This window comes from Ictidomys tridecemlineatus, chromosome 8, assembly GCF_052094955.1.
Source record: "Ictidomys tridecemlineatus isolate mIctTri1 chromosome 8, mIctTri1.hap1, whole genome shotgun sequence".
NCBI classification, from domain to species: domain Eukaryota; kingdom Metazoa; phylum Chordata; class Mammalia; order Rodentia; family Sciuridae; genus Ictidomys; species Ictidomys tridecemlineatus.
Window position 1 is genome coordinate 73,940,751 of NC_135484.1, and position 26,225 is coordinate 73,966,975.

At 36.3% G+C, this 26,225-nt stretch overlaps 1 pseudogene; it reads right to left on the reverse strand.

Moving 5' to 3' along the window:
* The window catches only part of LOC101957138 (14-3-3 protein theta-like), a 44,536-nt pseudogene that overhangs the window by 14,723 nt on the left and 3,588 nt on the right, over window positions 1–26,225 (reverse strand).

Genomic DNA, 26,225 nt, shown 5'->3' on the forward strand with positions numbered 1-26,225 from the left:
TGCTGAGAAATGTACAGAGAAGTATTAGGGAGATGCTGAAGGGCTCAGGACAGACCCAGAAATTGTAAACACAGTGGCATAGCCATTTGAGGCGAAAGGTAATTTCTTCTTCTGAGAAAAGAACATGTCATTCCTGGTACTTGTGTCAGGGATATGGATCTCTTTTTCTGTAGGCATTTATTGAATAACAACTGTGTTCATAGACTGGCAAAGGGTACAGGTATTATTGATCCTGGAAATAGTGCTTAGAAAAATTAAATGCCTTGGTCTAAAGTGCCAAAATGGAAACAATGGAAGCTAAATGGAAACAATCAACAAAATGAACACACAATCTACAGAATGAGAGAAAATGTTTGTCAATTGTTCTTCTGAGAAAGGATTAATATCCAGAAGATATAAGAAAATCAAAAATTAATGAAAAATCAGAAAATCCTATTTAAAAATGAGAAAAGATCTGAACAGACATTTCTCAAAAGAAGGAATACAAATGGCCACAAATATACGAAAAAATACTCAATATCATTAGTCATTAAGGAAATGCAAATCAAAACTACAATGTGAACCATCTCACCCCAGTGAGAATGACCATTACCAAAAAGACTAGAAATAACAATGCTGTTGAGGATGTGGAGGAAAAAAACCTCTAATATGCTTTGGAGAATAGTATTGGAGTTCCTCAAGAAAACTAAAAATAGATTTTCAATACTATCCAGTTGTCTCACTTCTGAGTATAAATCAAAAGAAATTAAATCTGCACACCAAAGAGATACTTACTTATCCATGTTTATTGTGACACTATTCACAATAACTTAGATTCATATCAACCTGGTGCCCATCAATAGATGAATGCATGAGGTAAATGTGGCACATATACACACTTGAATATTATTTAGCTATAAAGAATGAAATCTTGTCATTTGTAGAAAAATGGATGGAGCCAAAGGATATTAAGAAACATAAGCCATACACAGAAAGACAAATACCATATGCTCTCTCTCATATGTACAAGCTAAAATCATTTGAAATGACTGTAGAATACTGGGTTAGAAAGTAGAGATAAAGCATTGTTGAATAATGGATTCCAAAACACAGGTCAAAGGAATAAGTTCTGGTGTTCCAAAGCACCATAGGATAACAATGGTTCACAGTAAACTATTATATATGTAATGAATATCTAGAAAAGAAGAATTCAAAGTCTCCAAACATAAAGAATTATGGAGGAAAAAAATGCAAATAACCCTGATTTTATCAGTATATATTGAATGCAGATGTTAAAATATCATGCTGTATCCCCCTAATATATAAAAATAATGCATATTAATAAAAATAATCTTACAAAATTAGAAGCAAAAGGGAAAATTCACTTAACAAGAAGTGTTGGAAATAGAATTATTCTTGAAATAAATTGAGATTATTATGAGAAATAATTGTGGTTTGGATCAATCTTACAAATACTTTCTTAAAAATTCAATTTCATTACAATATTATTTTACTTCAATTATTCTATATGCAAAAATCTTGGTGAAATAGCTGTTTCCTTCTATTATTTCTGATATCACATGGGACAGCCTGTTTTACTGTCCGAAGGACTGATGCTGCAACAGGGGAGGAAGAAAAACAGATTTTATTACATTTTCAGCAACTGAAGGGTTAAAATTCTTTGATATCTGATAACCAGTAAACTAAACCTACATCTGTCCTATGACCTAGCAATTCCATTTTTAGTTATACACTCAAAGGAAGAGAATGTTTATGTCCATGAAAATACACACGCGTGTATTTTCACACACACACACACACACACACACACGGAGGAATGTTCAGAGATGGCTTACTCATGAAAGTCAAAAAAAATGGAGACAATCCAATTGTCCACTAACGAAAAATAAATAAATAAATAAAATGTGGTGGAATCATCCAGTAGAATACACCATGGCACTATGAAAATATCAAATTACTATTATATGCAATAACTTGGATGAATTTTATAGACAAGCTGTTGTGAAAAAGAAGCCAGATACAAAACAAGAGACTCTGCACATAGAGAAGTCAGTTAATGGTTAACTGGTTCTTTACACCAAGTTTTCTTGAAACATGAGACAGATGTTGTTTCAGGAAAACTTGGTGTACAAGAACCAGTCACCAAAGACAGAAAGTGCTGAGAGACCAAAGAAAGTTAGACCAATCCAGGATTGCATAGAGTACATGCTACAATTGGAATGTCCCTGAAAAGGCCCATGTGTTAAAGGCTTAGTCCCTGATTTAGCACAATTGAGTGACAGCAACTTTAAGAGGCAGGGTTAGTGAGAGGTCTTCTGGTCTTTGAAGTCATGCCCTCTAAGGGAGTTATGGGACTCCAGCTTCTTTCTCTTCCTCTATCCTTTGCATCCAGATAATGAGGTGAACAGTTTTGCCATGCATTTCCCCCATGATATACTGTCTTATCACATGTCCAAGAGCAATGTGGCCAGCTAAGCATTTGAAAGTTGAAACCTCCCAAACTGTGAGTTCAAATAAACTTTTTTTTTTCTGTAAGGTGTTCTTTGCAAGCATTCATTATAGTTACAGAAAGTTAAATAACAGAATATAATGCATTAGGAACTATGTACAGAAGTCTGTCCTAGGTGGCAACAAGACAGGGGGATCCCAATATCAGGAGACAGGAGGAAGGGGTTCATATGACAAGCTAATCAAAGGTGGGCCTCAGCCAACCAGAATAGATACGGGCTACCTCAAAAACTATGAAAATGTCAATTGTCAGTTAAGAAATAACTGGGTGTGGATCAAAATGTTTGTCTTATAATCTTTTTTATCCTAAATGGTTTGGAATGCATGTCAAGGAAAAAAATGGCATTTATAACCAAGATAGCTGTATCAGACTTAATCTGGATCCCTACAGTGAGTGGTGTTAACTGGCAAAAGGCATGAGAAGAACTTCTAAGAGAAACATTCTATATTTAATCTGTGTGATGGTTACCCAGGTGTAGGTTTGTAAGAATTCATTAATGTAGAAGAAAACAGAGGGCCAACACTCCAACATATTGGCACAAGCACCAGCTTCCTTTAAAAGACCCCTAAGGCTCAAAAAATAAAACCAAGAATCAATAAGTGAGATGGTACCAAATTAAAAAGTTTCTGCACAGCAAAGGAAACAAGAGCATGAAGAGAGCCTATAGAATGGGGGAATATCTTTGCCAGCTACTCTTCTGACAGGGCATATATACAAAATATATAAAGAACTCAGAAAACTTAACACACACACACACACACACACACACATACACACACACACACACACACACACACACACACACTGATAATCCAGTCAGTAAATAGGCAAAAGAACCACACTGTTCTCAAAAGAAGAAATGCATATATTAGCCAACAAACGTGAAAAAACAGTCAACATCCCTAGCAATCAGGGATATGCAAATCAAAACTACATTGAGATTTCATCTTATTCCAATTAGAATGTCAATCATCAAAAATACAAATAATAATAAATGCTGGGAAGGATGTGGGGGAAAAGTTACACTCTTACATTGTTGGTGGGATTGCAAATCAGTACGACCACTTTGGGAAACAGTGTGAAGATTTATCAAAAGTCTAGAAATGGATCCACCATATGACCCAGGCATTTCATTTCCTGATATTTATTCAAAAGAACTAAAATCAGCATACCATACCATATTGATATAGGCATATCAATATTTTTTGTTATTGTTTGGTTGGTTGGTTTCAGTACTGGATATTGAACTCAGGAGTGTTTAACTACTGAGCAATATCCCCAGCTCCTCTTACTTTTTTATTTTGAGACAGGGTCTCATTAAGTTGCTTAGGACTAAGTTGCTGATTCTTGTCTCAAACTTGCAGTCCTCCTGTCTCAGCTTCCCTAGTTGCTGAGAGTGCAGTCGTGTGCCACTGTGCATGGCCATATTGATGTTTATAGCAGTTCAAATCAAAATTATGAAGTTATGAAATCAGTGCAGATGCTGGTATAAAGACAAATGCATAAAGAAAATGTGGTATCTATACACAATGGAAATATGTAATTTGCTGGTAAATGGAGGGAACTGGAGAACATCATGCTAAGTGAAATAAGCCAGACTGAGAGAATCAAGGGTCAATTTTTTTCTCTCATATGCAGAAGCCAGAGGAAAATGAAGAAATTTTAAAAAGCAGATCACATGGAAATATAAGGGAGATTAATAGAATAGAGGAAGGGAATGAAGAGGAGGAAGGAGAGGTGAGAAAGGGAGGAAAATTTGCAATGAGAGAGACCAAATTATGATATGTGCGAATATGAATATACCACAGAGAATTCCACCTTTAGGTATATTTATAAAGTACTGATTTTAAAAAAGCAATAAATAAGTAGAAGGAAGACCAATATAGGAAGAAGAATAGGAATATAGGAATAGGAAGGTAGAGAGGGAAAGTAAAAGTACTGGGGATTGAAATGGAGCAAATGATATTTCATGCATGTATGAATATGTCAAAATGAACCCACTATTATGTGTAATTATAATCACTAATAAAAATATGTATACACATAAATTCATTATACTGTACATTTGAGGTTTACATACCTCACTTAATGCATTTTATGCCTGGGCTATAAAATAGAAAAATGAACAATGTTAAACTATTGGTAGTGATATAGAGATGATATATTAAAGTCAAGGCGCCTAAGCCAGAGAGGCAACAGAATCTCTTCCTCTTGTCTCCTTTATTATGTGTGTGGCACTGAGAAAGAAAATGAAACTAAGAAGAGATAAAGAAGATAATTCTGACATTGGGGCTAATAAAGCTTTGTGAAATTTGTGAGACAGGCTTGAACCAGGATGCAGACTAGGTTCAGCAGAATGATAGAAACTTTGTGATTTGAAAAAGTACCTAACAAGATACACGTGCAAGTCCCTTTAAATAACCTCAGAATTCCTACAAGCAGGGTTGAGACTGAAGCTCAGTGGTAGAGCATTTGCCTAGCACATGTGAGGCACTGGGTTCAATTCTTAGCACCACATTAAAAAAAATGAAGTAAACAAAATAAAGGCATTCTGTGTCTCTACAACTACAAAAAAATAAAAATAAATGAATAAATAAATCCCTACAAGCCACTGGCACTAAGCGAATGACCTGGTACCAGTATTATAATATAAAACTGCTCAATTAAAAAACAAATTTTCAAGGAAGAAGCAAACCAAAATAGCATAGTTCTTATTATTTCAAAGTTGTGCTAGCTACACACACACACACACACACACATAAAATCTGTATTTAATTTAAAACACTAAAATGAGATTTCTTCAAAAAGCAAAATCTTTGACACTTTTCTTGTCAAAAGGCCTCAACATGAGCAAAGAGAATAAGCTCTTTGTATATGAGCTTTTACATTGTATTTTAATTATGCTGCTATTTTTGTTTGTTGTTCTTCATATGTTTCTGTCACCAATGAACACTGGGGAATGCCTTATACATCTAACATAGCAACACTTAATTCCCTTACCCAGCGACCCAGAATTGCAGGGCCTACTGTTGCAAGCTGAGGATTACCAGTATTTTGCAAGGGGAATCATTTTTATTGGTTTCATTAAAATATTTTTATTATCTTGCTGGAAAAAGAAAACAGATTAGGGAATTACAGAGGAAATAGTTCATGAGCTTACACAAAGTTATCTACACTTGGCTAATGAAGCCACAGTGTTTTAGGTAAAAAATCCGGTTGTGTTTAATGTAACCCAAAAAGACTTTCTGCAACTCTTAGCACTCTCAAATTCTTTTAGGAGTCCTCAGAAGGTGTGCCTTGGGTCTATGAAACTGCTCTTTGAATCTCCGTGACATGGTTTCCATTTCCTCCTTTCTGGTCTAGATTCCCGAATGTTTCTTCAGAAAGTAGAGAAGTCTGGTCCACAGAGCTCATACAGTGGCACTGAGTGTATAGCCACCATTGCTGCCTTGCTATCACACTTCTATGTCATTATGGCCATGTTAAATATATGTGCCTCAGTATGATTCAGACATACCCTTTTTATCTTCATGCTACATACAAAGGACCTGAAGTAATGAGACCTTCTGCCTTAAAACTATCAGGTGTGATGACTACCCAGAAGGCTGAGGCGGGAGGATCTCAAATTCAGTCCAGGCAATTTTGAGAGATCCTAAATCAAAATAAAATAAAAGGGTTGGGAATGTAGCTCAGTGGTAGAGCACCCTTGGATTCAATCTCCAGTACCAAAAAATTTCCAAAAAACAAACAAACAAAAAATAGAGATTTTAATGAATAGAATCGTTGTTTTGTTTTGTTTTTTAATTATTAATTCATTTTTACTGTCACAAAACCCCTCTTCCATAGGCTTAAACTGAATTGAAAGTATAGTCTCCACACATTCCATAAAATCACTTCCTTGCCCACTATTCTTTAACCAATTATGTGTGTGGCACATTTTCTTCCCTTCTTCATAGAAGCCTCCTGGTGTCATGAGCAGGTAAGACCCAAGGAAACCAATCTCTGGGCAAACCACAAGATCAAAATGATACCATCAGTACATCCCTTTGCTTAGCTGGCAGGTAGATACTTGCCCAATTTTACTAAAGTGAAAGTTCAGCTATTTATCTACCAGCCTAAGACACAATCCACATAGATTTTGAAGGAAAATTGCTTTATTTCAACATTCTATCGCAAAGTACAAGCTTTAAAAGGAGGAAAAAATGGTCTCAATTAGGCACAAATTCATAAAATATACTATTTCAACATCTCCATCCCTGGGGCTTTTATAGTATCATCTCCCTATAGAAATGGTCATCTTCTTGTCATTTTAATTTTTTAATACTAAATCCTTACATTTCTCCCAACTCCCACCCACAGGGACCAGTTAAATGTCTTCCCGACAGCCCACTAGCCAAGAGCTCACTCAATAATGAAGAGGAAATCTAAGGCTAAGGAGGACAAAGCATCCTGAGAGACAGAAAGGAAGCTTGATCAGTAACTTGTAAGTCTCATTTTATTATGAGCACATATGAAGGGTTCATTTCTCTATCATACTGCATGTGTTCAAACTTGCAAAGGTAAAGTTACTGATTGCTTCTTCCCTGCAACTTTCTGTAGCCAAACAGAGACTGAAAATGTATCTCCCACACATCTAATGATTTTTTTCTCACTCAATTCTGTATGTGACCAGAAACTAGTAAATACAGTTTCCATTTTGTAAATAATTCCAGAGATGATTTTGCTTTCACTAAGAGTTTGTCTAGTTCTGCTTCTTGGAAAGAGGCAGTGGCATGGCATGTGGCATGATTATACTAGTCCCCCTGCTCCTCCCCTCCCCAGTGGAAAGAAAAATCCCTGCAGGCTGCAATGTTGGCAAGCAATAAGAATGCCACAGATGTTTGTGGGTTTGTGATCAGGTACCTGCTGACATTTAGATGTGTGCCATATCCTCGAGGAACTGCACCAGGGATTGCTGTGCTTCCAGAAAATAAAATCCATCAATTATTTTTTTTTCTGAGGAAAATGGTTATGATTTATCCACACTTGCCAGAATACTAATGTTGTTGACTTTGCAGACAAGCTCTTTGAAACCTCTTCATGGATTTAAAGGTCGGTCCTGAAAACTGTGGAAAGCTTTTATGGCCATCCAAATTATTTTATTGACCCCATGAGCCTGGATGACTGGATTTGAGGTTCTGTGGGTTCTTGATGACAAAGTTGGACAAATCCAGGGCACCTGCCTCGGTTCTACATTCTTTAAATAAATGTGTTTTTATTAACTCCTCCAAGAACAATTTCCTTCAGAGTTGAATCTCCTATCTGTCAGTTTTCACTTTATTAACATAGAATACAGTGGCCAGTGTTATGGGAACAGCCTATAGAAAAACGCCTAGAGCTCAGTGTGAGAAGCTGATCGACTGATTTGGGTCATGAGAATCTTTAAGAATCTTAATCTTTAAAATCTCAGTTTCATCTTTCATGAAACCGAGGATGAAGCTGGTGCAGCACTGTATCGTAGGCTCTGGTGAGGTCATCAGTGTGTAAATCAGTTGCAAAGATAACAGAGTGGAAGACTCAGCAATCCGTTCTTACAGTGCACTCTTATTTCTATATTCTCAAGAGCAAAATCATGAAGTATTCATTATTTAAGATACGCATCACTGATTTATTAGAATGTGAATCCAACACTACTCTAATATCACTTATACACACAAGTATTAGATTTGTGGAAAACTCTTACATTATGAAGCCAAGAGAGGAGGGCTGGGACTACTAGTTTTATTACAACATCTGCATTTCATTTGAGTTAGACCTTGACCTGTGATTACTGAGTACATTTTCTTTCTGTTCTTCACACTCACCTTATTCTGGTTTTCACTCCAAGTATCAGTCCTACCATTTCTAGAGATGCAAAACAAACAAACAAAATTATTAGAAATACACATAAGTACCAGCTAAGGGCCCCATTTGTAAGAATCTCACCATGGTACCTCCCGGTGAAATAACAGTAAGAAAGAGACAAGAAATACATTGCAATAAAAAAGTGAGATGTATGACACCCAAATCAATGCTCAAAAGAAATATTTTAAGCAAAATCCAACTTAAGCAATAAATCCCATGAATGATCAACAAATGAGTAAAAAAGGAGTTCTTATTAGCAACTGAATCACTCTGTAGTTGACCTAAGTGACCCCAAGGACCTCTACTTGCCTCTTTCTCCAGATTCAAAAGAAGTTAATAGCACTTAGCAGTTTTAACACTAATGGGATAATTCATAAAGATAATCAATTATTTGTTTAAATGATACCATGCTGATTTTTTAAATTATTCTGGAACACCCAACGGATGGCATTTCAGCATTCCTGAAACACTGTATATTCAGTTCAGATCTGCCAGTGGCTTCTATTCTTATTTAATATTTACTTAGATAAGATTTCCCTGGAACATAGCTAGCAGTCAAATGTATTCAGACCGGATTAGAATCTGATATGAAAAGACTTCAGTTGAATAATATTGTTCAGAAGCCTTGACTGTATTAAGAGTAGTTTGCATTTTAATAGAAATTTCAAGGGGATTGTGAAGAGACATCATAATATTCTAAAAAGCAATCAGTTATCTAACAAAAATATAATCCTAGATGGGAGTCAAAATTCATAGTTCATAAATAAATTCAAATATCAGCCTTGCCATGAAACTGCTTCATAAAGGTTAGCACTCATTCATCTTAGTCCTCAGTCTTCTGTAAGCATTCATCCCTCCTTGCATGCCCATTGGCCAGTTTGTGCACTACACCAACCATATAGAAACCCAGGGACCCATCTTCTTTCTTGTTTGTTTAAGTTTACCCAGAATCTGTTGAGATATTTAATCTGTAAATATCCCTTTCACCGTTAACCACCTATATTTGGCATAACAGCTTTCTAAATATGCATTTCCTCCTCTTCCTTTCTTCTTCTTCTTCTTCTTCTTCTTCTTCTTCTTATTATTATTATTATTATTATTATTATTATTATTATTATTATTAGTAGTAGTAGTAGTAGTAGTAGTAGTAGTAATAGTAGTAGTAGTAAGGGGTTCCTAGGTAAAAAAGATGTGAATATTCATGAAGAAAGTATAGTAAAATTATATTAATAAGTTGGAGACATCTCTTACAAATATATTAAGAATGAGATCTATTATACTAGCTGATTATTGCTACATAACAAATCACCCCAAAATGTAATGGCTTGTCAGGTGTGTTCTCATGTGCCTATAGACCCAACTACTTAGAAGGCTGAGGCAGGAGGATCACCGGAGCCCAGGAATTCAATTCCAGTTTCAACAACATAGCAAGACATAGTCTCAAAGAAAAGATAACTTAATTACTTAATAACTTAAAGTAACATTTATTATCTCACAGTTCCTGTTGGTTAGGAATCCAGATGTATCACAGCTGAATCCTCTGGTTCCAGATGTCTCAACAGGCCGTGATCAAGACAACAATTCTAGCTGCCATCTGCTCATGGCTGAGTGATCAGCCATTTCCACACTCACTCATTTGGTTGTCAGCAGAACTCAGTCCCTCACAGGTTTTTGGACCAATGGCTTCAGTTCTTCCCCAACTCTTGGTCAGAGACTACCCTCACTTCCTTGCCATGAGGCATCTCCAACATGGCAGTTTTCTTCATCAAAGTGTGTAAGCAAAAAATAAATAAGTAAAATAAAGGCAAAGGAAGAAAGTATACAAGCAATATGGAAGCTAGAATTTTTTAACCTAATCCCAGAAGTGACATCTCATCACTTGTACTCTTTTCTTAGAAGCAAGTCAGGAGGTCCAGCTACACTGGGGGAAGAGACTAGGCAAGGACATGGATACTCAGAGGTGAGGACCACTGAGAGCCACAGCAGAAGCTGCCTATATCCCTGCTGGAATACCAGCAGCCTCAGCTATAGAAGCTAATGCCTGAAAGGTCTTTTGAACAGCAAAGTAAATAAATCTTTCAAAGTTTTCCCCCTTTTTTTGACAAACTGATAAAATTTCCCTTAAGTCTATAGAAAAACAAGTCAAATTAACTTGTAAACATGGTAAAAATTAAGCTTGCTGACTTTAGAAGTTTAGGTAGGCTTCCCAAGAAGCATTTTGTTTTCATTATTAGAGACAAAAGATTAAAGATCATGGGGAGACAAGGGATGCTAAAACTAATATACTAGACATCATCTGCTGGTGACAATAGCAGAGATTCCTTCAATAACTGACAATATAACTTACCTGGGTCATTTAGTGTAGCACAACAGCAAAAATTATCAAAGGGAATCAGGTCAGTGCATGATATCTCTCAGGGAATCAAACCTTCACACTGTAAGATGAAGGAACTCCTTTTCTTGTCCCCTTGAATGATAGGACAACAAATCAGATTGTGACTAGGAACACCTACCCATCTGCACCCTGATAAGTTTTCTCCCACCTGGGATAGGAGAGATAAATCCTCAGGTAAGCAATAATTCGGAGTTTAATTTGCTGTTTCATTTCAAAGTTTCATTGGCTAAACCTTTCACCAAATCACCAAGGCCCCAGACTAGGAAGTATGTGAGATTACAGGCACAACTGAGGCCTGCTCTGAGAGACCGCCGTCTTTATGAGGAAGAAGCTGTGTTCCCAACAGACTCCAATACAAGGTCAAATGGTGATAAAAGCTGCACCTTGATAATGTTGCTCATCTGTTCCCTGAAGCGGCTCCAGGTTTATCAACTGGAAACTTATTAAAAATGCAGAATCTCAACTCCACCCCCAGAACTACTTAATTAGCATCTATATTTTAACCATATTCCCACAGGAAGTGAAGCACAATCAAAACTAGAAGCACCATTGTAATGCAACTTCAAAAAGCTTTGAGAGAATCATGAAGAGGGGGACTAAGTTCAAGAGGAGCAATTAGAGAATGTGTCATAGAAAAGGTGTTATTTTAACTGAACTTCAGGAGATGTGTATGATTTCAACAGAAAAAAAATACTTTGTGGGAGAAAAAAAAGAAGCAATAAGATCAAGGCTTTGTACAGGAAAGGGGATTGTTTGTTTTGGGAATGAACAATGTACTCTCTGTTAAACTGAAGATAAATTAAAAAGGGCTTTGAGTACTGGTTAAAGTTTTTTTACTTTATTTTGTTGGCAATCAGAAGACACTGGAAGTTTTTGAGCAGAGCACAATAGCAATAAAAAAAAAAGGTTGCAGACAGTAAAAAAGATATATTGGCTTGGGGAGAGGCCAAACACATACTAATTAGAAATGACTAATATAGGTTGACATAAGGTTAGAAGCTACAGTTCAGGGATGACCTTAGGCAGCTCTGCAATTCTAGAACAGTAAAGAAGTGATAGATGTCAGAGACATTGCAGAGGGGGAATCCACAGCTCTTGGTGAACATTAGAGGCTTTGCACGTGAGCAATAAGGAAGAAGATGATGTTACTCACTGATCTGGAGTTACTCAGTGATCTGGACAACACAAGCATTTGAAGAGAGAGAGATGTGTTTTTCCTTGACCTTCAGATCATTACTTAAAAGCTTGAGGATGTCAGCTGTGTTATTGCTTTTCATGCCCCCTATACAAGCACCATTGCTATCTTGTCAGTGTTACCACTCCCAGCCTTCTCAGTATCTCTAAACTCAATCAATAAAGGTTTATCCTGTTGGTTTTTTTTGTTGTTGTTGTTCTTTAAATTTCATTCAAGGAGCCCACATGAAAGAAATTTTTTAATAAACAAATTACATCTTTGCAATTGCTTTGAAAGCTCTAAATTTCAATTTCATCTTGAACAAAATTGAATGAAAGAAATTTCTTTCAGCAGAGAGTCTGGAAAACTTGATTATGTCACACTTCAGGAAATAACAGGAAGAGAGCATAGAAGAATGGAAGGAAGAAGAGAAACTTCTCCGATAAATCCACCAGGAGTGAAATCAGTGACTTTTCTTTCAAGTAGCCCTAAGTTTCTTCACCGATGAAAATGATGAGACGATCATGTTCCAGTTGAAAATACTGTTTCTTTTCTCTTGCTTCATGGCTTCATTACCTCCCAAATGAATTACTATTTTTAGAATATCATTATTCTAATTATTATTTTATCATTTGTCATTGAGTATTTACAGGGAGTGCTTTGTTTTAAGCTGTAGTCCCTTGAAGAGTCCTGAAATGCAGATCCTTTTTTAATTAGCAAGTTTAGATGTCTTCAAAGAGAGAAGGTTTATTGCTAATTTATTCATAAAGAAAATATCTAAAAATAAGAAATTAAAAAAAAAACAAAGTCTGATTTGAAAACATGAAAAATGAAAATAGGAACAATGTACCCCTAAAGAGATTTCCATGTGGTCATCTGGATGAAACATGATTTGAAAAGAAAGGGTTTTTATTGAAACTCCAAATTAACAAGAACAGATTCTGCTCTAGTTGGATAGAAGGTACAAAAAAACGGCGCCTGCAGCCATAATTCTACTCTAATGAAGCTATCTCAAACAGAAAATCAAGATTTCTTCCATTCTTAGGGAAAGAAATGCATCACCTTTATAATTTTAACCCTTTTATCTATAACCTTGTTATAACTCTCATTAATCTCCTTCTTCCTGAATTTTACTTTCATCAATTTAAGAGGGCAATATTGAGCAAGAGACTTTTCTTGTATTGTATCTATTGTATTATACTGAATTGCATGCTATGACAAAAATATCAAGGTTTATCAATAGAAATAAAATGAGTTTATTATACATAGTGAATTTATTATATATATGATGTACACATATAAATGTATGTATATATTTAAATCCTTATAAGTGACCAAAAGAATGGTGTGAGATAAAAAAACAAAGGAAGCAAAAGGTACAACTGAGATTCAATGAAGCATTCACATTCGACCTTATCTCAGAAATGGGGGTACATTATAATGAAAGCCATGTCATACAAATAAAGCAAATAGTAGAGAAAATTACTAGTTGGATGATGTACACCCTCCCCGCCACCACCCTGCCCAGGTAGAGGTCTTTGGAGCAATAAGTAGAATGGATTGAATAGTAAATAAATTGTGAAGTAATACAATAAAGAATTTGAACGATATTCTTTCAACATGATAGGGTCTTCATTAGAATGGGATTATATCTGTTAAATTTCTGGATTAAAATGGGTAAAAAGACAAAGACAGACTGAAGATTCCAGATTGAAGAAAACTGAGGTGAAAAGAAACAGGGCTGGGGATTGTAGCTCAGTGGTAGAGTGCTCACCTCATATGTAGAAAGCACTGGGTTCAATCCTCAGAAGAACATACAAATAAAATAAAGGTATTGTGTCAACCTACAACTTAAAAATTTTTTAAAAAAAGAAATAATGTTATGCTTGACACTAAATTGTATCCTGAACTGTGAAAAAAATGTAAGTCTTTGCTGGAACAATTGATGAAATCTGAATATGGACTGTGGATTAGATGTTTGTATTGTATTGTCATTAAATTTTCTAATTTTGATACTTTGTTCCAGTTATAAAGACAATGCCCTTGTTATTAAAAAAAAATACTGAATATTTAAGAATAAAAGGAGGGAGTCGCATGAAGATTTACTGGCTCATTTGAACTGTTTACTCTTTGTCCATGATTAGCTGAAGAGTCCAGAACAAATGCTTGTGAGAATAAATGTGGAGTCATTAACAAGGATCATATACTGGCTACAACAAAGATTAAAAAATTATAGAGGAAATAAAGATTTGTGATTTTTGAGGCTGGTCATAAAAGACACCGCAGCTTTGAGCCAGCTACCATGTCATAAAGACATTCAAAAAACACTGTGGAAAACTTTATGTGGAAAGGAATTGCTGCTGCCTATTATCAACCAGTAACAACTTGACAGGCATGTGTGTGAGGCTCCTTGGAAATAGGCCCCTGTGCCCCACTAAAATTTTCACATGACTGTAACCTGGTAGAAATCTTGACTACACATTCATGAGACTAAGAGACCTTGAGCCAGAAACACCCTGTGACTGTGCAGCCTCAGCAACTCCTGTGGTTTGAACCTTAGTTACCTGTGAATGTTACCTGCAGTGGTCAAAGAATAGGAGGGAATCCAAGATGGCGGGCAGAGAGGAGGCAGCATTCAGTGTCACTCCTTGACCAGGATCTTGCCTAGTGGGAAAACTGCATCTCTGAGAGTGATAGAGGACTCTTATCCAGCTGCTCTTGCACAGAAATCACGAGCGCTGTGCCGCCATGCAGAGCTCCAGGCCTCAGTGTTCCAGCAGAACTGACTCCCGACACCCACCTCCTGAAGTTCTATCCCACATAGGGCTCCCAAGCGCCTTAGCAGGATCACCTATCAGCACCACTGGGGAACTCCCAGACACTGCTCTGCTCCCAAGCAGGCCACCAAATGCCTATATGGGCCACCAAATGCCGCAGTCTGGCTGGGCAAAAAATCACCAGCCACTCTCAATCAGGAACAAACTTTATTTCCAAAACTCCTTCGAATGCCACACATGCAGCCTTCTCCCCGGACACCCTACCCCAACGGGAAATCCCGCCTCCGGAATTCCCTCCTACCACACATCCCCAACCAATGGGAGTCCCGGGAGAGCTCCAAAGTAGCAGGCTGAGACAGACAGCAGGGGTCTAATCTCCAATTGAATGCACATCTTAACATAATCATTATCATCTCAATGGCTTGCTAGGGTCACCTTTCAACCAAAAATGCCATGCGTCATTCCTACTTGGCTATGGCTCTCAGCATTCAGCTGCTACCTACCCCCAGCATACCCCACCCAACACCTGGGCACTGGAATCAAACTGCCTCCATCTTGGCTCCACCCAACTCAAAACAACTCTCAATGAGACAGGTGCACAGTGCAACCAGGGCACTGTCCATAGGAGCCTCTGGGAGAGAGGTCCCTCTATTGGGAACTGCTAAGGAAGAGGGAGATGGGGCTAAAGTTTGGAGACTTAACAGAGAGACCAGGAACTGGAAATCTTTAGGCAAGATAGGGTGATAGGACCGGGCGCTCAAGTCATACAAGTGGACCCAAAAAGAGACCCTTGAGGTGCAGTCTCCCTGCAGGGACTGGCAGGTGCTGCTCCTTGTTTCCAGGCACCCTGCACCAGGACCAGCTTTCTCCTCCTGGTTATCTTCACTATCCTGATGGCAGAGATACCAGGTAACAACAGACAACCCCACCTATTGGATGAGAACGAAGCAGGAAAGATACAGATCTCTAAACTAGCAACAATTCTGGTTTCTTCCCTCAAGATTAAAACTAAAACCTTCCTTTCAACAAAAGAAGCAATCTGTGAGGTGAATAGAGAGCCCACATCTTGGGAGCAAATCTTTACTCCTCACAATCAGATAGAGCACAATTTCTAGGGTATATAAAGAACTAAAAAACCTTAACACCAAAAAAATAACCCAATCAATAAATGGGCCAAGGACCTGAACAGATACTTCTCAGAAGAGGATATACAATCAATCAACAAATAAATGGAAAAATGTTCATCATCTCTAGCAATTAGAGAAATGCAAATCAAAACTACTTTAAGATTTCATCTCACTCCTGTCAAAATGGCAGCTGTTACGAAGATAAACAACATTAAGTGTTGGTGAGGATGTGGGAAAAAAGGTACACTCATACATTGCTGGTGGGACTGCAAATTGATGTAGCCAATGTGGAAAGCAATATGAAGAATCTTTGGAAAACTGGAAATGGAACCACCAATTGACCCAGCTATCCCTCTCCTTAGTCTATACCAAAAGGACTTAAAAGCAGAATACTACAGGGACACACAGCCACATCAATGTTTATAGCAGCACAACTCACAATAGTTAAACTATGGCGCCAACCTAGATGCCCTTCAGTAGATGAATGCATTAAAAAATGTGGTATATATACATAATGGAACATTACTAAGCAATAAAAGAGAATAAAATCATGTCATTTGCAGATAAATGGATGGCATTGGAGAAGATAATGCTAAGTGAAGTTAGCCAATCCCAAAAAACCAAATGCTGAATGCTTTCTCTGATACAAGAAGACTGATTCATAGTGGGATAGGGAGGAAGAGCATGGGAGTAATAGACAAAAATCTAGATAGGGCAGAGCGGTGGGGAGAAGGGAGGAGGCATGGGGTTATAAATGATGGTGGAATGTGATGGACATTATTATCCAAAGTTATGAAGACACAAATTAGTGTGAAAATTGTTTGTATACAACCAGAGATTTGAAATATGTGTGTTCTATATGTGTAATAAGAATTGTAATGCATTTCACTGTCATACATAAATAAAAAAGATTAATTTACATAAGGTAATTAAGCATCTATGTTTTATACTTCTTATATTACTATGGGTCACTAAAGAACCCCTGGTTATGGTAAGGGGCGGCTACCACCATTACATGTTCACTATGGAAGAATGTCAAAAATACTATTCTGTTACAAATATCAAAGTTTTTAGATTTTTCTGATTTTTTTCCTTTCTTTTGTATATTTTGTATTTATTTCAAACTTCCTCACTAAATGTTGTTTTTAACCACCATCTGTATTTGGTTCTAAATATAGTTCTAAAATTATTGTCCCATTGAATATTACAACAATGACAAAAAAGAATAAAAGGATATGAATATAAAAAATTGGTAAAAAGATTTTCATGCAACATTTAGGTGCTGTGCACACTATTGTTACCAATAATATCAGTACCTGGATTGGGGGAAAAATAAAGCTGGCACGCTATAATGCCTTGATTTAATTGAGACATTCAAAATAAACTTACCAAAACTTAAAAAGACATAAACCATTGAATATTCTACACAGTGTATTTAAATGTACATTTAAATATTTGTTTGTCTATTTATATAACCAGAAGCCTATAAATTATCTGCAGTAGCAGAATGGTGGAGCCCATGTTATCACAGAGGCCTAGAAATATACAATTAGCATTAATCAGCAGAGATAATAGTTAAATGTGTGGGAGTTGTAGTTGCCTGAGTCAGAAAGAATATCAAAAGAATATAAAGAAGAGGAGAGGCCTATGATGTGGCCACAATTGGGGAATGGTACACAATCATGAAGGAAAGATGCAATGGGACACGTGACTGAGAACTGCAATTGCGGGGTGATAGTGAGGCCAAGAGAGGGAGTGTTTCCTGATGGTGAAGGTGAACATAAGTTAAGGAAATTAAGACATGATACTGTGTCTTGTGTGGAAGATCAGGGTACCATCATGGTTGTTTCTGGGAAATTCTTTCTTCTTGTTTTGCAGATGGTCATCCTCTCACTGCATCTTTACATGCTATGAAATTGGGGAATGGTAGAAAGAGAGAGAGGGAAGAGACTCTCTTCTTATAAGGGCACTAATCCCATGATGAGGGCTCACCCTTATCTAAACCTAATTACTTCCCAAAGACTTTCTTCAAATGCCATCACATTGGAGTCAGGGGCTTGAACACATGAATTTTAGGTGGGGAAAACAAAATCTATAGCAGTACTTGATAACAACCACAAAACGTCAATAGTAAACAATAATAAGCATTTATTTAGTTTGTAATTCTGTAAGGTGTTAATGAAACAGGCTTAGTTGGATGACTCTTTGGGTGTTACCAGGGTTTACCCAGATTCTGGTCTCGACCTCAACCCGTGCTGACGAGACAAAGTGGGTTTAAATGGGCTGGCTGAAACACTGAGCTAAGAGGAAGGCAGGAATAATCACACAACACAGACATGATTTTCAAATCGGAGGCAGGATGACTGTTTGACCTTAAGTGTCAGCTTCCATGCTGGAAAGAGAGGGCTCTGGAAAAAGAGAGCGTGAGACCACGTTTCCTTTATTTTATAGCAGGGACATCAGAGAGGGATAAGTTTTCAAGGGTGCAGTCTTGCTTCATGATGTCATGTCTCCTGGTCAGCAGATTGACTGACATCTTTTGGCAGGTCACATCCATCTCAGATGCTGTGTGGGACCTTAGGCAGAGCTTGAGGGGGAGGCTCACCTGCATCATGTGATCTATCCCTGACAGGGAGTTCGCAGTGTCAGACCTATCCCCTCATTTGGCTACTGTGTGCAACAGTCCACACACACAGCGCATGGATGGCTTGTGACATCCTGGTAATTGGCTGGTTCTCAGCTAGGGCAATAGGACCATCAGACATGTTGGTCTCATTTAAGAATAACCTTGGATTATCCTTCTGGTGATGGCATAGACACAAGGATAAGGAAAACAAATTACCTATTTTTTTAAGCTCTATACACTGCTGTCACTAAAATTTCTTTGACTGATTCCAGATTCAAAGGAAGAAAGTTATATAAAGTTACATGAGGGGCAGAGGTTGTGGGTTAGCGGTTGAGCGTTTGCCTAGCATATGTGAGGCCCTGGGTTGGATCCTCAGCACTACATAAAAACAAATAAATAAAATAGAGATATTGTGTCCAACTACAACTAAAAACTAAATATTAAAAAAAAGTTACCTGAGGATAAGTGCAGATACAGAATCGCGTGAAAAATTGGGGTCATTAATGTGATAACCTATCACATACAGAAATATACGTACATGTGCACTAAGACATGTGAAAATGTATATAACATTATTATCTGAGTAATAATTGTAAACCACCCTAATGTCTTTCAACAGAATAGTCAACTGAAAATAGATAGTTGTGGTTTAGTCACAAAATGAATGAATACAGTTATACAAAATAGCATGAATGAATCTTCCAAACATAATGTTAAATAAAAGAATTCAGTCACAGAGAGGACATTCTGTACAATTTATTTATATGATTTGAAGATGATACAGAACCAAGAAGCAGTGTTAAGAATGCTTGGTGAGAGTAAAACTATGCTTAAAAGCAGGAAATTGTCAACAAAAATAACTACTTATTAATCAATATATAATAAAAATAAAAATCATGACTATATCTCCCAGTGCAGATGGCTAGGGTGGGGTGAAGAATTGACAGGGATCATGAAGTGGATTTCTGGGCTACAATTTTTCTTTTAAAGAGTTATGCTGCTCACATTGATCATCACCTTGTGATAATATATTGACCTATAAACTGTTGCTATTATAGTTTGCAGGTGTAACATTTCACAGTAAAAAGTATTAAAGGGTAAAAGGAAGGGCATATACTTCCTTTGTTGTTGTTTCCCTCTGTATATAGACAAAAGCAACAAGCTGGACAGAAGAAAAACCTTACCAGGCTTATTTTCAGTAATATCAGAATATAAATATAATCCTTTTTCTCTAAGTAAGTGGAATAACTTCGAAAAGAAATGAAATAGTTAAAATAGTTGAACAGATCAGAAGAGGTAAGGAAAGAAATGCTGATTTTATTTTAAACCTCATAGACTGATTTGCTTTCTAAACTATGTGCAACTTTGGTAAATATTTGAAAGATTATAAAATCAATAGTGTTTTAATGAGCATAGTTTTAATAGCATCGGTAAAGCCTTCAATGTTGTGGCTCAGCCAAACCCTGGCTGAATTTATGCTCTGTCTGTGGGTGTCTCTAAGGGAGAATGAAAGAACACCCCTCCCACATCACTTCTTTTATTCTCTCATCCTAGAATCTTCTAGAGGTTTCTTGAATGATTTCATTTCATTCATGAATAACTCTTATCTTGGGTGACTGTCTAAACCAAAATGGAAGAGAAGACTTACTACAGTGGAAATCTTGCAATTCCAAGAAAAGTAGCTATCAATGTTAAGAAATAAAAACTGCCCTTTCAACCATGCAAACTGCATTCAGTTACTATAGGTCCTTTGAAACGACAGACACACTGCAGATTGTGTGGGCTGTCTACTAATAGTGCAACCTCACAAGGCTTGGTTCCCTGCCCCAGACAAAGCCAATAAATCCAGAAGCAGTGCATAGGAGGAAGAAGGACTTGTGCTGGAAGCTGGTAGTCTCTCACCTTCAAAGACCATCTTACCCCCTGCCCTAGGGGAAACTCTTTTACCTGATTTCTCAAGGAAAGTTATTTGGGCACTTCAATTTTCCAGTGTTTCATAAAGCTGTTTCTTCTGCAGTGGGGCTGTGTGCATCTTACCGAGTTCTCATAAGTTGGTGAGAGATGCAGAACAGTGGACCTAAAGAAAACTTAAATGATCAAAGTTTCCACGTGATGACAGGGGCTTGTTTGGTTTTTAGTGTGGTCAGTGTTTCTGACAAGCAGCCTTCCAGGTGTGATGTTCTCCTGTAACATGGTACTAGGAAATGTTCTGGAAGGCAGGATTTTGAGCATTTTTAACTAACTTTAGTGTGCTGTTAACCTATAAGAGAGAGGGCAGGCAGAAGCAAAGAGAAACTTCTGAGGATTGGGTCTACAGTCAGGAAGAGGGTGATATGTATGCTTTCAATAGGAACATCGCTAACCTTGTCCTCCCGCCAGGGACACAGAAAGCTGTGTAGCTCTTCAGTGAGGACTTGAATAGAAGACAATTTACAGCTCAGAAAATCCAAAATTGCATTTTATTTGTCCTGGCCAAGTCTCCCCAGAGGAGTGGGAAGGAAGTGCTATGAGAAACTGGCTCCCTGGTTGGGGCAGGACTGTCTAATGAATTGCAACTTTTTGGTTAAAGACCAGAATACCTTGCCAGAAGTGCAAAAGGCAATAGAACCTGTGTGGCGGATACCCAAACCTCACCACCTGACTTTTAGAAGAGGGACAGAGAGATGGTGATCAAAACGCTCTTCCTGAGGTTCATTGTCTTGCATTCCTACAGCCTGCCAAAAATACAAAGGCCTTATTTTTTCCACAGTAAGAATATTAACAATTCACATTACTGAAAACAAAATGTCAAGTGAGGAAAATCTTTTCTCTGAATTTACTTTGGACACTTGGGCTTTGTGGTTTCTTTGCATTCCCAGACACACTTGACTGGTGACAAATATGTAGGCACATTATTAGAATAGCAACCAGTTGCCACTGTTTTGTTAAAAATCTAAAATTTAGACATTTTACATGCAGAATCTTCAAGTAAAACAGACTTTAGAAGGGGAAAAAAAGCTCTGCCAGGAAAAGTTGAATGTTGCTCATGAAGGATTCTGTTACTGCATGAAACACCTTTTCCTATAATTGCTATTACCAGAAGTAGTTAGTCATTTTCTCTCTGAACAAAGACAATAAAGAAAACAATGGCAAAGTACATTTCATAGTCATACATTAAGCCCATTCCAAAATATGTCTAAGTTTATTTAAATAACAGCATAATTAAGTCCATACTAATTATTGCCTTTAAAGGAAGAACATAAAAAAATACTTGCAAGAATTATGTAATCATATTAGTTGTACCATATTATACATCTGGTTAAATTAAAACAATGAACTCTCAATCAGACAGTGAAACTTAATTCAAATGGGGTGAACTTCATATTATATAGCTATGAGGATACAAAACTTCTACCTAGGGAAAAAAAAAACACTAACTTTTATCAAATGGTATAAATGACTCATTTCATGCTACACTGCTCATTAAAAATCATCCACTCACCTTTTTCCTTCAGTCCCCAATTTTCACAAATCTAGAGATAACCTGAAATGAATCATCTTACTCTCAAAACTGACTTCCTGGAGCACAATGCTGATTTATCTATAGCACAGTTGACTTCTTGGTGTTTTATGACCATGTCAGTCCCATACTGCAGTTGGGAGTAGTGGTTTGACTGTCACTCTCAGGACTCTTTCTGTCTTGACTGTCATGGAATTATCTGACTGATAATGGTATTATATGCCAATTATTCACCATTTTGAGTATTTATGGTCTGCCATTCTTAGACCCACCAAATTGTTTTTGTGAATCCATGCTGCTTTAAAATCTGTTCAAGGTAGCTTTTCATGATTTCTTGACTCATTTGATTTCTCTCCCACTTAAACAATTTTCTTTCCTGAACTGTGTTTGGCTTTGTACAATTCTTTTAGAGCTGTGGTTCTCAACCTGCTATACTTTTACCACCCCCAGGGGAAATTTCTCTGACAGTATCTGCACATTTTTTTTTTTATGGTCTCCAGAGGGAGTGAGTAAGTGCTCTGGGCATCTGGTGAGTGAAGGCCATAGATGCTGCTCATCACCCTGCAGTGCACAGGACTGCCTCTGCAACACCGAATCATTTGGCTCAAAACATCCCATAATGCCCAAGTTTGAGAGCATGGGGAAAGGTGAAAGTCCCTCTATTCAAAGCAATCAAAATAAGACTCAAGTCACTGGTACAACATGCAAACTTGCTGGCAAAAGTGCCTGCTGGCCCACTGGGAGCAAGATGTCCATGGAAATTATATTGGTGCAAAAGCTTCCTCTATATTCATCAGAAATCAGAAACCATGAACAAGCAGAAAGGCCTCCATGGAAAAAGAAAATGGAAATAATGAGATTTATTTTAAATGAAGTGAAATGAAAGTCAGTTGTGAGTTATAAGGATTTCAAGGAAGCAAAATGAACAGCAGAATTAAAAATTTACTAGGAATAAAAGCAATGTCTTCGTTAATAAAAGCCAAATTTGAGAAACTTTTTGAAAACTGGAATGAGGAAGGAAAAGGACAATGTCATTCAAATAATGGCAAGAAAAAGAAAGAGAGAGAGAGAGAAGAGAAATCACTGATATTTATAAGCATATGTACAGAAGAAATAAATATATTTAAAAGGTATATTTATGTTATCAGGCAAAATAACGAAGAGACTCACATAAAGACATTTCCTATAATACTATTGAATCATAAGGATATAGAAAAGAATCCTAAAATTATATATAAAAACAAAACTGTGAGGCAACATCTACAGAAGTTATTTCTTTTTTAAGAGAAAAAGTTTTTGATGAAAGAATTTGCATTTCAATTAATTTTATTCACATGAATAAAAAAACACAGCTTCTTCTCACACATACAAGGTCAAAGAATAGAAAACACTCACATGCATTTATTTTTAAAAATTTCTCGAAGTTTTTCTTCAGCTAAGAAATGAATAAAACTTAAGAACTCAATACAGCAACTGTTTTTAATAACCTTCCAACGAACACTGAAACCATAAAGTTAAAACTAAATGGCTGATGCAATAATGGTTTAAAAAAACTAAGTCAACTGTTTAACTAATTTCAAAAAAAGAACATATGTAATATAAAAATGGTATCATTTTAAAGAGAAACCTCTAAGACAGTAGAGGTTTTTCAACAAAAGTTAAAATAATAAAGATAAATAAAAGTTGCAATAGTAAAGACACATTAAATTCTTCATTTTACAAGAGCAAGAAAAAGTCAAATATACATCTTTCATTTTTATACTACAACTTCTAAACACCTTCAATGTAATTGGTGATTGAATTAGAAGTAGTTATAAAAACATTTCAAAGAAAGAAAGAAAACAAAAGTTAGAATACAAAACAGAAAGAAAAAAATGATGAATTACAAACCTCATCACAATTCTTAAAAATATATTTAATTTGTTCAACAAAAATATAATTATTCAAAAAAGTAATACACTAAAGGTACTCATAAAACATTATAAAATTAAAATTAATTATGAATAGAATATGATCTGTATTCATAAAATTGATTAGTGGTTTAAAAGTAATATTAGAGTTGTTTAGAATATGGTGAGGCAAAAATTCTCCAAGTTTTATAAAATATCTCTGGACAAATTTGTCAGCATGCCTTAGGAGCCTAACATAGAGATGCAAAGCCTGTGATCAATTAAACTAAATTCTTGAAAATCATCCTAAAAATATAATGAAGACAAATAACATTACCTAATAAGATTCATTGTAGTAGTATTTTTATAGTAAAAACTTTAGATATTCCTTAACATCCAAAATAGGGAATAAGTCAAATTAATTATCATATCTATTACTGTTTAGATGTGAAGTGTCCCCCCAAAGCTCATGTATGAGAAAATTCAAGAAAGCTTTTATGTGAAAGGGTTGTGTTATGAGAGCCTTAACCTAATCAGTGCATTAATCCTCTGATAAGAATTAACTGGGTAGTAAATGTAGGCAGGTAGTGTATGGCTGGAGGAGGTGGGTCATTGGCAGCATGCCTTTGGGTGAGGGAAGTCTCTATCTCTTTGCTTCCTGGTGCCATATTTCCAGCTGATTTTCTCTCCATATACCTTCTGTATGATATTCTGCTTCACCTTAGGTCCTGAGGAATGGAATCAGTCATCTATGAACTGAGACTTCTGAAACCATGAGCTCTCAAACAAACTTTTCCTCCTCTGATTGTTCTTGTCAGGTCTTTTGGTTACAGCAATTAAAAAGCTGACTTAAACAATATCCATATAATAAAATGTTATACAATCATGAGAAATATGATTTAAAAAAATTATTAGCCATCATAGATGCTAGAAATATGATTTTAAAACCAGATTAAGTTCCATAGTTTACCTATTGTGAATTGAACTGCTGTTAACATTGGCCATGGCCACATCACTGTAGAATGCTGATTTTAAGTACTTTGGGTTTAAACTGAGGAGTGGGATAATTGGGTCAAATGGTGGTTCCATTTTAAGTTTTCTGAGGAAACTCCATGCTACTGTCCTTAGGGGTTGCACCAATTTGCTGTCCTACCAGCAATGTATGAGTGTGTCTTTTCCTCAACATCCTCACCAACCTTTAGTTTTGTCTATATTCTTGATGATTGCCAGTGAGTGAGATGAAATCTTACAGTAGTTTTGATTTGCATTTCTCTAATTGCTAGAGATGATGAACATTTTTCCATATATTTGTTGATTGATTATATTTCTTCTTCTGTGAAGTGTCTATTCAGTACCTTAGCCCATTTATTGATTGGGTTATTTGGTTTTGGCTGTTAAGTTTTTTGACTTCTTTATATATCATAGAGATTAATGCTTTATCTGAGGTGCATGTGGTGAAGATTTTCTCCCATTCTGTAGGCTCTCTCTTCACATTATTGATTGTTTCTTTTGCTGAGAAGAAGCTTTTTAGTTTAAATCCATCCCATTTATTGATTCTTGATTTTTACTTCTTATTTTTAGGAGTCTTATTGAAGGAAGTCAGATCCTAGGTTGACATGGTAAAGATTTGGGCCTGCTTTTTCTTCTAGTAGGTGCAGAACCAATTTAGAAATTGAAGTGTCCTTCAACAGATGAATGGATAAAGAAATAAGGTGTATATATACAATGGAATATTACTTAGCTTTAAAGAAGAATGAAATTATGGCATTTGCCAGTAAATGGATGGAGTTGGAGAATATCATGCTAAGAGAAATAAGCCAATCACAAAAATCCAAAGACCAAATGTTTTCTCTTATACATGGATGCTAACTAAAAATAAGTGTGTGTATATAGGGGGTGTGTTAGAGAAGAATAGAGTTACTTTAGGTAAAGGGAGTGAAGGAAGGAGAGGGGATAGTAGAATGAAACAGATATTATTAACTTATGTGTGTGTGTGTATATATATATATATATATATATATATATATATATATATATATATGACTGTTGTGATTCTACATCATGTATAATCAGAAAAATGATATATCATACCGCACTTATGTATGATATATTAAAGTGCATAAATGCATTCTACTGTAATGTATAACTAATTAAAACAAAAAAAATTTAAAAAAACAAACAGATAAAGTTGTAATATGATCATTATTTAAAGAAAAATCCTTAGTGATATACTTAACTTTGAGAAATTCACCAGAATGATTACACTGGTAGTATCTGCTCAATTTTAATGTTTTACTTGGTTCTGTTATCATTTTTTCCAAATGTTCTGCACAGGCCACTCACTCC